General features: G+C 46.1%; 1 long non-coding RNA gene across 1 annotated transcript; it reads left to right on the top strand.

Annotated features, from left to right (window-relative positions):
• Nucleotides 1-3992: 3992 nt before the first annotated feature.
• On the top strand, nucleotides 3993-11453 carry LOC142473354 (uncharacterized). Its single transcript, XR_012790054.1, has 3 exons — nucleotides 3993-4069; nucleotides 8178-8445; nucleotides 9773-11453. It is a non-coding gene; the product is annotated as an uncharacterized LOC142473354 (long non-coding RNA).
• The last annotated feature ends 2316 nt before the right edge of the window (nucleotides 11454-13769 follow it).

The raw sequence follows: 13769 nt of genomic DNA, 5'->3' as shown, positions 1-13769 counted from the left end.
AGCACTAACAGATTGATACACTTGTACAAACACAGCCACAATACGGCAGCTTAGCACAGACACACACTGTGATATAAGACAAAATCCATTTCTCATTATGATTTACAAACACACACACAGTGACTATCAGACAGTAACACACACTCTGATACACACACACTAATGATTACATACACACACAGTAACGATCAGATAGTAACACACACTCACTCTGATACACACACACTAATGGTTATATACACACGCACACACAGTAACGATCAGACAGTAACACTCACTCTGATACACACACACTAATGATTACATACACACACAGTAACGATCAGACCGTAACACTCACTCCGATACACACACACTAATGGTTAATTACACACGCACACACAGTAACTATCAGACAGTATCACGCACGCACTCACTCCGACACACACACACTAATGGTTACACACACACAGTAACTATCAGACAGTAACATACACACTAATGGTTGAGCCGTGGGAGGGGGGTATTTGGGAGTACTGGGCCTGGGGAGGAGGGTGTTAGGGGGTATTGGGTCTGGGGAGGAGGGTGTTAGGGGGTATTGGGCCTGGGGGTGGGAGTATTAGGGGGTACTGGGGATGGGGGAATAGGGGGAGCCGGTCCTCAGGGGAGAGAAGATGAGGACCCCCAAGCTGTAGATGTAAGGAGTCAGAGGAAGAGGTGCAGAGCTTTCTCATCTTATAGCCGAGTGTAACTGTGTGTGACAGGGAGAGGGGATTATCATAGGGACACATCAGCTAATGTCCATCTGCAGCATCATTTTCCAAACTCTTCAGCGGGAACAGGACAGAAAAACGAGGGATCCGCTAATAACGGACAATACAATGACGTACAATGCACACAGTTTATCAATTGTTTTTCAAATGATATAAATGGTTCTGTGATTTAACCCCTTCAGTGCCAGAGAGGCAAGCAATGGCTTTGCTGTGCGTGTTATATGGCTCGGCGATGCGTTTCCTGCCCCAAGTGGCACAGGAGCTCTTGCGATACAGAGTATCACTGCCGCTGGTTACAAACACTTTGTATCTCCTGCAGGAAGTGGAGTACACGGAGGTGGAGGCGTTCATTCCCTCACCATCCGGATCCCGCCGCAGTACCCCAGGAGCCAAGTCATCTATGGAAGAGGAGGTGTTGGAGCAGCGGATGTGTGAGGAATGGGTGGTTGAGGGGGAGGTGTGTGAGGAGAGGGAGGTGTTTGAGGAGAGAGAGGTGAGTGAGGCGAGGGAGGTGAGTGAGGCGAGGGAGGTGAGTGAGGCGAGAGAGGTGAGTGAGGCGAGGGAGATGAGTGAGGCGAGTGAGGCGAGGGAGGCGAGTGAGGCGAGGGAGGTGAGTGAAGCGACGGAGGTGAGTGAGGCGAGGGAGATGAGTGAGGCGAGGGAGGTGAGTGAGGCGAGGGAGGTGAGTGAGGCGAGGGAGGTGAGTGAGGAGAGGGAGGGGGAGGAGGAGGACGATGACTGGTTGAAAGTGGTGTATATGTGTGAGGAGTGGAAGGAGTGTGGTGAGGTGGGTGGAAAAATGCGTGAGGAGAAGGTATGGGAGAAAAAGGTACGTGGGGAGGGGGAAAAGAAGGTGGTACGTGGGGAGGGGGGGAAGAAGGTGGTACGTGGGGAGGGGGGGAAGAAGGTGGTACGTGGGGAGGGGGGGAAGAAGGTGGTACGGGGGGAGTGGGAGAAGAAGGTGGTACGGGGGGAGTGGGAGAAGAAGGTGGTACGGGGGGAGGGGGAGAAGAAGGTGGTACGTGGGGAGGGGGAGAAGACGGTGGTACGGGGGGAGGGGGAGAAGACGGTGGTACGTGGGGAGGGGGAGAAGACGGTGGTACGTGGGGAGGGGGAGAAGAAGGTGGTACGTGGGGAGGGGGAGAAGAAGGTGGTACGTGGGGAGGGGGAGAAGAAGGTGGTACGTGGGGAGGGGGAGAAGAAGGTGGTACGTGGGGAGGGGGAGAAGAAGGTGGTACGTGGGGAGGGGGAGAAGAAGGTGGTACGTGGGGAGGGGGAGAAGAAGGTGGTACGTGGGGAGGGGGAGAAGAAGGTGGTACGTGGGGAGGGGGAGAAGAAGGTGGTACGTGGGGAGGGGGAGAAGAAGGTGGTACGTGGGGAGGGGGAGAAGAAGGTGGTACGTGGGGAGGGGGAGAAGAAGGTGGTACGTGGGGAGGGGGAGAAGAAGGTGGTACGTGGGGAGGGGGAGAAGAAGGTGGTACGTGGGGAGGGGGAGAAGAAGGTGGTACGTGGGGAGGGGGAGAAGAAGGTGGTACGTGGGGAGGGGGAGAAGAAGGTGGTACGTGGGGAGGGGGAGAAGAAGGTGGTACGTGGGGAGGGGGAGAAGAAGGTGGTACGTGGGGAGGGGGAGAAGAAGGTGGTACGTGGGGAGGGGGAGAAGAAGGTGGTACGTGGGGAGGGGGAGAAGAAGGTGGTACGTGGGGAGGGGGAGAAGAAGGTGGTATGTGGGGAGGGGGAGAAGAAGGTGGTACGTGGGGAGGGGGAGAAGAAGGTGGTACGTGGTGAGCGGGAGAAGAAGGTGGTACGTGGGGAGGGGGAGAAGGTGGTACGTGGGGAGGGGGAGAAGGTGGTCTGTGGGGAGGGGGAGAAGAAGGTCTGTGGGGAGGGGGAGAAGAAGGTCTGTGGGGAGGGGGAGAAGAAGGTCTGTGGGGAGGGGGAGAAGAAATTCTGTGGGGAGGGGGAGAAGAAAGTCTGTGGGGAGGGGGAGAAGAAGGTGGTACGTGGGGAGGGGGAGAAGAAGGTGGTACGTGGGGAGGGGGAGAAGAAGGTGGTACGTGGGGAGGGGGAGAAGAAGGTGGTACGTGGGGAGGGGGAGAAGAAGGTGGTACGTGGGGAGGGGGAGAAGAAGGTGGTACGTGGGGAGGGGGAGAAGAAGGTGGTACGTGGTGAGGGGGAGAAGAAGGTGGTACGTGGGGAGGGGGAGAAGGTGGTACGTGGGGAGGGGGAGAAGGTGGTCTGTGGGGAGGGGGAGAAGAAGGTCTGTGGGGAGGGGGAGAAGAAGGTCTGTGGGGAGGGGGAGAAGAAATTCTGTGGGGAGGGGGAGAAGAAAGTCTGTGGGGAGGGGGAGAAGAAGGTCTGTGGGGAGGGGGAGACGTTGGAGAAGGATTTGTATGAGAAGGAGGATGAGGTGTGTGAGGAGGAGAGGGATGCAGCAAAGTGCTGCTGCTGCTTCTCATGGCTGGGGAGAAGACCCCAGCCACGTGCAGCAGAGGGGCCACCTAACAGAAACATTCTGGGTGCCCTGAGGAGATGGGTGAGGCGTTGGAGAGGGAGAGAGTAGCAGGCAGGCCTTGTTTTGCTTGCCTCCCTCTCCCCCATCCGCTCTCCTCTCAGTCCTGCTCTCCTCCTCAATCTCCTACCGGCTACAGCGGTTCCAATCTATCGCCCCCACCGGCATCCTCTGTGTGTATGTGTGTGTATATGTGTATATATATGTGATTGGCCTCCTCCTTGTGTGTGTGTGTGTGTGTGTATATGTGTATATATATATGTGATTGGCCTCCTCCTCGTGTGTGTGTATGTGTGTGTGTGTGTGTGTGTGTGTGTGTGTGTGTGTGTGTATATGGGTCAGGCACGTTGGCCATGGCCGTGCGGCTGCCGCTCCCCCTCTCCCCCCCATTCCCGATTACCGCTGGCAGCTGTTTGAGCGGGGGGATGTTTGGGGAGACGGTTGCGGTGGTCCCACGGTCTGTGCGCCACTGCCCCCCTCCACATCCACTGCTCCCCCCCTCAGCGTCCACTGCCCCCCCCCTCCGCATCCACTGGCCCCCTCCGCGTCCACTGTCCCCCCCCTCCGCATCCACTGCCCCCCCTCCGCATCCACTGCCCCCCGCTTCCACTGTCCCCCATCCGCATCCACTCCCCCCCCTCTCCGCATCCACTTCCCCCCCATCGCATCCACTGCCCCCCCCCCCTAGGCATCCACTTCCCCCCCATCGCATCCACTGCCCCCCCCTCCGCATCCACTGCCCCCCCCCTCCGCATCCACTGCCCCCACCTCCGCATCCACTGCCGTCCCTCCTGACACCATCTCCAAGGTAAGTCTGAATTTTATATGTATTGGGCTGACGGGTGTATTTTGAATATGTATTGAGGAGGTAAGGGTTCTTTTAAAATATATTGGGGTCTTTTTAAAATGTATTGGGGCCAGTCACCCACACAGCAACCCACCTACCCAGTCACCCACCCAGTCAATAGAAAAAGGGGAGATGGGGGAGCACAGGTGGAATCATATATACTCTGGACTCAGATGTGTAAGACTCTGAGCTGCTGGTGTGGGTGGTATAAATCTATGTATAATCTCAAACACTCACACGGCCTTGTGCAAATGCGTGTGCATCAAGGTATCTTTACGTCCTATGTTCTTTTCTTTAAGGGTCTCGTCTGTGCTTTTCCTTCTTCGTTGGTGTAGATCTGTTTCTTTTGTTCTGAAGTACTTCACCTCTCGTCCGGACTGGTTCTTCTATTTCTTGTATTCGTTGTTTCCCTCGGAATTAAAGAACACAGGTTCAGCGACAAAGAGATAGCATGCAAAGGGGACAATCTAGGTGGGGGGTAATCTATGAGGTAGACGGTATATAATCAAACACTCACACGGACATGTGTGGGTGTACTCAAGGGCTAAGGTATCTTTTGGTTCCCTGAATTGGTCTCACTGTTCCAAATAGTAAGTGATTGATAATAAAATATTGTTACTCACACTGATTACCTTAGCCTTGACAAAGCACTCGCGAAACGCGCGCGTCGGCAAACACGTGACCACGTGCACGAGCAGAGCCTGAGTTCATGTACACTGACTCAGAGAGATTCAAAGAGTCAGCGTGTCTCAGCCCGTGCACAGTAATGGACTGCTGAAAGATCCTACGATCTTAGCAGTCACACATCAGTAAAGCACAGAGAATATCTGGCAGTAAATCACAGTACAAATGCAGGAAGCCTGAATGCTAATCCCCAAACACAGCATTTAGCTTAAAGGGGCATACACATTGAGCAAAACGGCAACCAATCCAGCAATTAACCTCTGGAGTGCCAGACCATTACCACATATGAAGAGCACTACACCAACTAGGGAAAGGTCTTTCATAATAGACCGATATTAATATCCTAAAAGGAGCAGTACTCAGCTGTTAATTAGGTATATGTATATACAGAATTTACAGCAGTGCCACTAACTTACCAGTATTGCAAAACTAATACTAGTGTCTATTCTAGCCCTGTTATTACACACTTGGGATGTACACGTGTTAAGTATCACACACTTGTATTAAAATACCACCACCCACACATGCTGGTGTTAAAAACTCATAATAAGTGCACATAGACCTAGATCTGTATACACAAGTCTATAATGTACCATTAGCTGCAGCCCAAAAGCAGCTAAGTACAGGTCCAATCAACTAGTGCTCCTACTAGTATTTCAATACTGGGGCACTACATCTGTGGTCCACACAGCCGCTACTTTCATTACAAGAACTCTAGCCCATTCTCTCCATATGAGGAACACTAGGGCCAGTGAATTACCCTAACACTGGGCATTAATACACCATTGTATACTCCTCTGGATACACCTATCCATAGAGTTAGCCAGACTTGGCATCATTTAATCATTGTTTTAAACCCCAATATTTTAACGATATTGTCAATTAATAAAGTTATTTTAAATAAATCACCAATTCATACAGAAACAGAGTGCTATCTACAGGGGCTCTGTCTGTCCACTATGTATTAATAAAATATTGTTACTCACACGGCCAAGTGTGAGTGCACACTTGGAAAGGTATCTTTGGTTAGTCCTGATGTCTTGTGTTGTAGAATTTCTAGCCGCTCCTGTTCTGGATTCCTAGCTCCCCGGTGGGTAAATAAGAATATAAGTCCAAGGATACCGGGCAGAAACTTTATTAAAGTAATAAACAATTGAACAAAATAAAATGTTAAAAACAAGGGTATATAACAAGCCCTCCGCTTGCTCAACTCGTGGGCTGCGGTAGGGGAAGGGGTGGGAGGCCCGTCTTTGGGATATTCAGCAGTCTCGTGGTGCTACAGCCGCTCGCTCCGCGTCCGGATGGAGCTCTGTACTTCCCTGTTCCTGCTCCCAACGGTGGCCGCAAAGTGTCAAAGTAGTGGGGGGATTTTGAGCAACGCGTTTCGCCCTATGGGCTTCCTCAGGCTCCGTAGTCCATAGGGCGAAACGCGTTGCTCAAAATCCCCCCACTACTTTGACACTTTGCGGCCACCGTTGGGAGCAGGAACAGGGAAGTACAGAGCTCCATCCGGACGCGGAGCGAGCGGCTGTAGCACCACGAGACTGCTGAATATCCCAAAGACGGGCCTCCCACCCCTTCCCCTACCGCAGCCAACGAGTTGAGCAAGCGGAGGGCTTGTTATATACCCTTGTTTTTAACATTTTATTTTGTTCAATTGTTTATTACTTTAATAAAGTTTCTGCCCGGTATCCTTGGACTTATATTCTTATTTACCCACCGGGGAGCTAGGAATCCAGAACAGGAGCGGCTAGAAATTCTACAACACAAGACATCAGGACTAACCAAAGATACCTTTCCAAGTGTGCACTCACACTTGGCCGTGTGAGTAACAATATTTTATTATCAATCACTTACTATTTGGAACAGTGAGACCAATTCAGGGAACCAAAAGATACCTTAGCCCTTGAGTACACCCACACATGTCCGTGTGAGTGTTTGATTATATACCGTCTACCTCATAGATTACCCCCCACCTAGATTGTCCCCTTTGCATGCTATCTCTTTGTCGCTGAACCTGTGTTCTTTAATTCCGAGGGAAACAACGAATACAAGAAATAGAAGAACCAGTCCGGACGAGAGGTGAAGTACTTCAGAACAAAAGAAACAGATCTACACCAACGAAGAAGGAAAAGCACAGACGAGACCCTTAAAGAAAAGAACATAGGACGTAAAGATACCTTGATGCACACGCATTTGCACAAGGCCGTGTGAGTGTTTGAGATTATACATAGATTTATACCACCCACACCAGCAGCTCAGAGTCTTACACATCTGAGTCCAGAGTATATATGATTCCACCTGTGCTCCCCCATCCCCCCTTTTTCTATTTCCTGTATCTTTGAAGGATCCTGGGTAGATCCTCCTTTGGGGTTTGAGTCGCAGGAGGAACAGCAACAGAGGGACACCTTGCCCACTCTCAAGGTGGATAATATACCCCATTCTAACTCCTATCTAGTTCCAGGTAGCGCCCGGGTTTCCCTGTTCTATTCTCGTTCCACCCACCCAGTCAGTCAGTGACCCACCCACTCAGTCAGTCACTGCCACGGGAGACCAATGCTTTTAACCCCTTAATTACATAGTTTATGTGGTAAATTGGTGCATCACAGAGTAAGCTCACAGCGAGCAGCTTTCTTTGTTCTTTGTAAGATTATGATATGTCTTATGGTGTGTTTTAAAATAATGATTAACATAATTTTTCACCATATTCATAAATACCTGTACAGAGGGATTCTTAACTGGTGGTATGAACTTAGAGTTCAACTTACAAATCACTCTTGTAGTGTCAGGTACCTGTACATCAGTTAGTGGCTGCTGCTGCTGACCATCCGCTCTGTTGAGAAAAAAGGATTTAAGGTTTAGTTTCCTTTCCAATTTAAATAACTCAACTTCTACCTCAAACCTCTTAGGGAAGGTGGTAGGCACAAACGATGGGCCTTTAGCCAAAACACGTCATTCCATTTCTGAAATGGAATAGTCAGATAGGTTAATTACTATGTTATCAGTATTCATCGTGAGTGCGGCCTCAGCACCGGGTGGTGTTCTTGGGATTACGTCCCCCCCTCCTGTTTTTTTGTCTCGCTTTTGTTGTTTTTGATCTTTGCCCCTTCCTAAAAAAGCCTTTTGTCCTGCAGCTTGGGGATTAACCCCATCTGTGGAGGTGCTTGCTTCTGAATCGCTCGTCTGTGCTTCCTCTCTCTGATTAGATTTCCCTTTATTGGTGAATCTTGGGCGTCTGTCCTGTTTCGTCCAGTTATAAACTGAATTTTCTTTATAGTTTGATACAACTTTTTTAAATTTCTGCTTCTTAAAGTGGCTTTTCTTTCTCTCCTCCCTTATGTACCACTACATGCTTGCTGCCCACCTAATGGGCATGGCTATGCAGCAAGACATCGTGGGACAGACGGATCGTATGGAGAACACGCCTCTGCAGGATGACGTCAGTAGCCAGAGGAGGGACGCCGGATATGCGCTCGCGCATGCGCCTGGATGGGATGCCGAGATCTCCAGTTTGAGGAACAGCTACTGAAGACAGGACCTATCGGAGGGCAGGACTTCCCCTGGAAATGACGTCACGGACATGCGCGCGCATGCGCAGTACAACCAGCCATCAGTGAGGAAAACCGGACGATTTCGAAATGACTGCACCTGGGGTATGGGCTATAAGTAGTGGACTGTTAGTAATTCAGCGTTCGGCGTGGTGACGTTATCAGGGAGGGACTATTGGGAGCCGGGTATCGTTGGTACATTGTATCTCCTGTCTCTGCTACAGACTTATTTTATTAGCTATTTGCTTTGTCTCTGCTGTTGGCTTCCACACTGTGGGCTCTGTTTATGGCAATTGCAGTCTCAGTGCTACTATTATTAGGTATGCTAGACGGTTCATTGCTATGCACTGGATACATTGATTCATTAATACTGGCTTTCACACTGTGTGTTCTATACATGGCAAACTGCAGTCTCAGCGCTAATATTTATGTATGAAGGCTTAGTATTGTGTACTGGATACATTGATCTACCAGCATTGTATGATGCAGATTGCTGCACTGAAGACATTGATTCACTAGCATTGTCAGATCCAGACCGCATGTCCATACACCACAGTCATATTTATGTGCTGTTTTCATTTATCTCAGCAAAGTGTTTAGCCACAGTTGATTTTGGTGACAACTATATTCTGCATTAGCTATATTTTATTGATCCATATGCTGTGCATGTTATCGTCATCTTGCGTAGAATCAATCCACGTACCACCAACCTGCGATTGTGTTGTACCTACAGTGTTAATATTATGTTTTCATTTATTTAGAACAGTAGTATATTAATCCAGGCATATCACTGTTTGGTGCTACATTTTACAATTACAGGTTGGCTTGATCGGTATGCTACGCTTGATGCCGCACAGCATATGTATGTCAAAATAGGTATTACAGTCCAAGTAGTGGTGGTCATTCTGAGATTCTATGTCCTAAAATAATAGGTAACTCCAGGTGTTAATTAGCCTATTTTGCCTTGAACAAATTGAGGAAAATTTCATGTGTGCTATATACCTTGAGTCCAACCCTACCTTCCCAGCACCCTTCCTTTATAAGTACATTGTGTGTATATACTGTAATAATTACTTTTTATGTAGATTTTATTTTAGCTAGATACTTATTAAATGTTAAGTTTTAACCGCCCAGGAGTGCATTTGACAAATGAGCTACTAGTTGGATAGCCGAGGTACTAATATGCTTCTGCTCTCCAATTTTCTGTCAATCTACTATTATTAGCTCATCAGCTGCACACAACGTCACACTAGGTGTTTATGGGCACACCCATTTAAACATTACACAATTACTCTAGTGAGCTGTATATCCAGTTTGTGGTTTTGAATTTTCTTTATAGTCTGATTCAACTTTTTTAAATTTCTGCTTCTTAAAGTGGCTTTTCTTTCTCTCCTCCCTTATGTACCACTACATGCTTGCTGCCCACCTAAAGGGCATGGCTATGCAGCAAGACATCGTGGGACAGACGGATCGTATGGAGAACACGCCTCTGCAGGATGACGTCAGTAGCCAGAGGAGGGATGCCGGATATGCGCTCGCGCATGCGCCTGGATGAGATGCCGAGATCTCCAGTTTGAGGAACAGCTACTGAAGACAGGACCTATCGGAGGGCAGGACTTCCCCCGGAAATGACGTCATGGACATGTATTACCACATTGGAGGGGAGGAGATAGGGGATCAGAATTGCTCAAAAGGGAGACATTCTGGATCCATCGCCTTAACACACTTACCCCTAGAGGCCTAAATGCAGAAATAGACCTTGCACCTTTTGTGATATGAAAATGTGGCCGTATCTAATGATGTTCCTTTCTGTTTTTTCCTGTTTTCCTTTCGTACCAGCAACTTGTGTGTTTTTTAAATACATCCGTATAACTTTATCCGTATAGTTATATCTCCCAATAGCTAATGTCACCATGTTTTGAATTAGTATGATATTTCTATTTAATCTCAATGAATATTATGTGATATTTCCATTCAATCTTATTGTAGACTATTTGTTATGATTATTATGTACCAAGAATGTCCAGTAATGTTTGATGTCTATGTAAATGAAACGTAATTTTCTCCTAATAATTTATTATAACATTTATACACACACACATTTAAGCACTTATATAAATATCATTATACACTTTTTTGCACACATATAAATACACATTTTAGGGATTAAAGACAATTTTTTGTCTTGTCCTACCTGCAATACTTGGAAATATTTTCACTCTTCTCATATGAAAAAATCTTACATTTGTTGTAAATGAAAATTATATGGAAATCTCTTTTCATGACCAATTAAGATGATATATAATGCCCTAATTACAGGTATATGTATGTATTTGAAGTGATACATCTTTCAAGCTTCCCTTGATACCTGCAACTTCTGCCCTTTGAATCCTATCATAGCCATTTATAATTGCCCCTTTTTTCATTATAGATAAGCATATACTAACTAGTAATCAAATGTGTGTAGTTAAATGTCCGGCTATCCTGCTCATTAGGGATTACTGACATATATGTCTCCACCTGTTAAATAATTTAATAAGATCCTATTGAATTGCCCATTCCTCTTCTCTATATAATCTAATTACATCAAGTACATTTGGAAACTTCTAAATGACGGTTCATAACTTTTGTCCTATGTATACTGCATTCTGTAAGCCATTAATGTTATTGCACGCTTTTTGTAGCCTGTTTGTATTTAATATATTGTCCCCTGTTTGTTCACAATAAGTAGATTTAAACGCAATAATAGCTGAGTACATCATCTTAGCAAATCGTTTAATTGCTTAATTGACATGTGAAGGGGTATATAGAGGATCCAAATATACCAATACATACACTCCTGACGAAGCCGTATACAGTCTATTCAGACTGTGCAAAACTCGTTGAATGGTACCTTTCTGATCCTGAAGGCGATCCGTAGTTCACCAGCCCTGCAGCCGTGACGTCACACGCTCTGACGGGTGCAACAGAACAAGCTCCGACAACAGACTGCGAGTGGGGGAAGCTTGGAGAATCCAGGGGAGGCAGTGAGCAGTGCGGTGACCCTTCGTTTTCACTTAGTGATAAATGCTTGTTTTTATCTTGCACATTGTAAGTGCGCATTTTATATTCTTTTTACATAAAGATTTTGTCTATCAGCCTGATCGCGCTATGTAGCATTTTCTCATCTCCTATATACCATCATACCGCTGAGTGTGCCTCTGAGGGGGGATCCTGACTGCATTCATTCCACACGGGTAGCAGCCCTAATTGCAAACTGCATTTTATTCATCTACATCTTGTGAGTAGGTTGGACATACGAGCCAAGACTATACTACATGCCACATTTTATTGTCCATACATCTGCACTTATATTGTGTGTTTTCTTTGTCTTCTTTCCCCTTATATGCTCCTCATGGATTGTTTGAACATTGGCTGGAAATAAACACATTGGAAAAAACTCATTGCAAGCTGCAAAACTTCCGGGCATTAGTAAATGAATAATGCATGGAATTTTAACAAATCAGAGAGCAGGGATTGCAATAATGCAGCTTTAGTCTGTAATTGTGTATAGTAGTGTAGAAAGGTGGCGGTCACTGCAGAAACGGAGCTCAGTCAGGATACAATAAAATCAGCTTTATTTCACGGTGCTGCACATTACAGAGAGACCATCTCTGACGCGTTTCGTCTCGTAGCAGAGACTTTATCAAAGAGTACAATCTCTCAACATAGCAGGGTATCTAAATAGGCCGCCCTTGATCATCATTGGTTAGAACACTAATGAGCCACAGTAGTGGGTGGTGACCTTGATTACACTATGAAAAACCATGAATGAACCGGGCAGTATACAATAGAACACCTGCATTGGATGGAATTAACACACATGCAGAAAATTAAAACAAAAAACCACTAATAACATATTAAAAACAAAGAAAACAAAAGTAACATGTAGCATCCGTATGAGTAATTGTATAAACATATCACATCATGTAATGGAGGCAATACCCTTGCGGAGGAATATAGATGCTAAGGACATTGAAATAATACATTATAACATGCCTCTAATTTGAAAGATAAACAATGTATAAACAATCTCAAAGAATGAAATATACACATCCCAAATACATGAGACTACATATAAATAGCATTAAGTCCATATAGGTACATATATGAAAAAAAGGGGAGTTAGTGTGTGTGGATGTAGGTTATAGACCGATGTACTTTATCGAATACACACTCCCAACACTCCCCACGTGATCAACCCTGGAGGAAGTGTTTTAACTCCCAATCCAGGTTGATGCCATGTGGATGGAGAGTGTTGAGAGTGTATATCCAATACATCTCCTGTTTGTTTAGAACATTCTCTCTGTTGCCACCTCTGGCATGGATTGGTATGTGTTCGATTGCTGAAAATGTAAAATTATTAATACCACCATTGGGGCATAGGGCAAAATGCCTTGCCACTGGATGATCAAGATTCTTCTTTTTTATCAGACGTACATGTTCAGCTATTCTGACTTTGAGGGGCCTGGTAGTACGCCCCACATATTGATGTCCGCAACCGCAGTACAGAACGTATACAACATAGCAGATATTGCAATTTAGAAAATTTTTAATAAAATACTTTCTAATCTTGGTGTTGTATGTAATGTATTTGGTTGCGCGTGCATACTGGCACATGGAGCATTTCCCACATTTGAAAAAAACAGTTGGTATACTTTTTACTTTAGGAAATTTGGATCTAGTATCGAACATACTGGGGGATAGATGAAACGCTAAAGTGTTCGCTTTACGGTAAGTGAATCTTGGTCCCTTCTGTATGGCCGATTGTATATCCCTGTCTAGCAACAAAGGATGACAACTATGTGCATTAAGCAACATGTTCCTCGAATTTGGTTTCCTATAGATGTCCGTCTGTATTGTCATATGCTCGTCAATGTACAGGAACAAATCTAAATAATTAATATGATGAATATTGTGCTCAAAAGTGAATTTTAAATTGAAAGTGTTGGTGTTTAGATAATCAATGAAAGAAAGAAGTGAGTGCTCATCACCTTTCCAAATTAGGATCAGATCGTCAATATATCTCTTGTAGTAGATGATATGTTGACGAAAAGAATTGTCACTGTGATAAATAAAACGTGATTCCCAAAAGCCCATAAACAAATTAGCAAACCTGTCCACATACCGTGATAATCCATCTCCCAAAGATCCAATGCTCGCAATAATGGGGAGATGGATTATCACGGTATGTGGACAGGTTTTTGCAGCCTCTGGTCTCTCAGCTGCCGTCGTTTATTAAAGACACGACGGATTTCCTCGTCAGTGTACAGGAACTTGCATGGCACACTGAATACAGGTGGGTCACGTTGGATGTGACCTCCCTGTATTCTATTATTCAACACGAACAAGGTCTTAAAGCTGTCAGTCACTTCTTGGATTTATCCACT

This window comes from Ascaphus truei (genome assembly GCF_040206685.1).
Source record: "Ascaphus truei isolate aAscTru1 chromosome 3 unlocalized genomic scaffold, aAscTru1.hap1 SUPER_3_unloc_7, whole genome shotgun sequence".
Taxonomy (NCBI): Eukaryota; Metazoa; Chordata; class Amphibia; order Anura; family Ascaphidae; genus Ascaphus; species Ascaphus truei.
The sequence above is the reverse complement of the archived record's forward strand: the minus strand, read 5'-3'. Positions and strand labels throughout refer to the sequence as shown.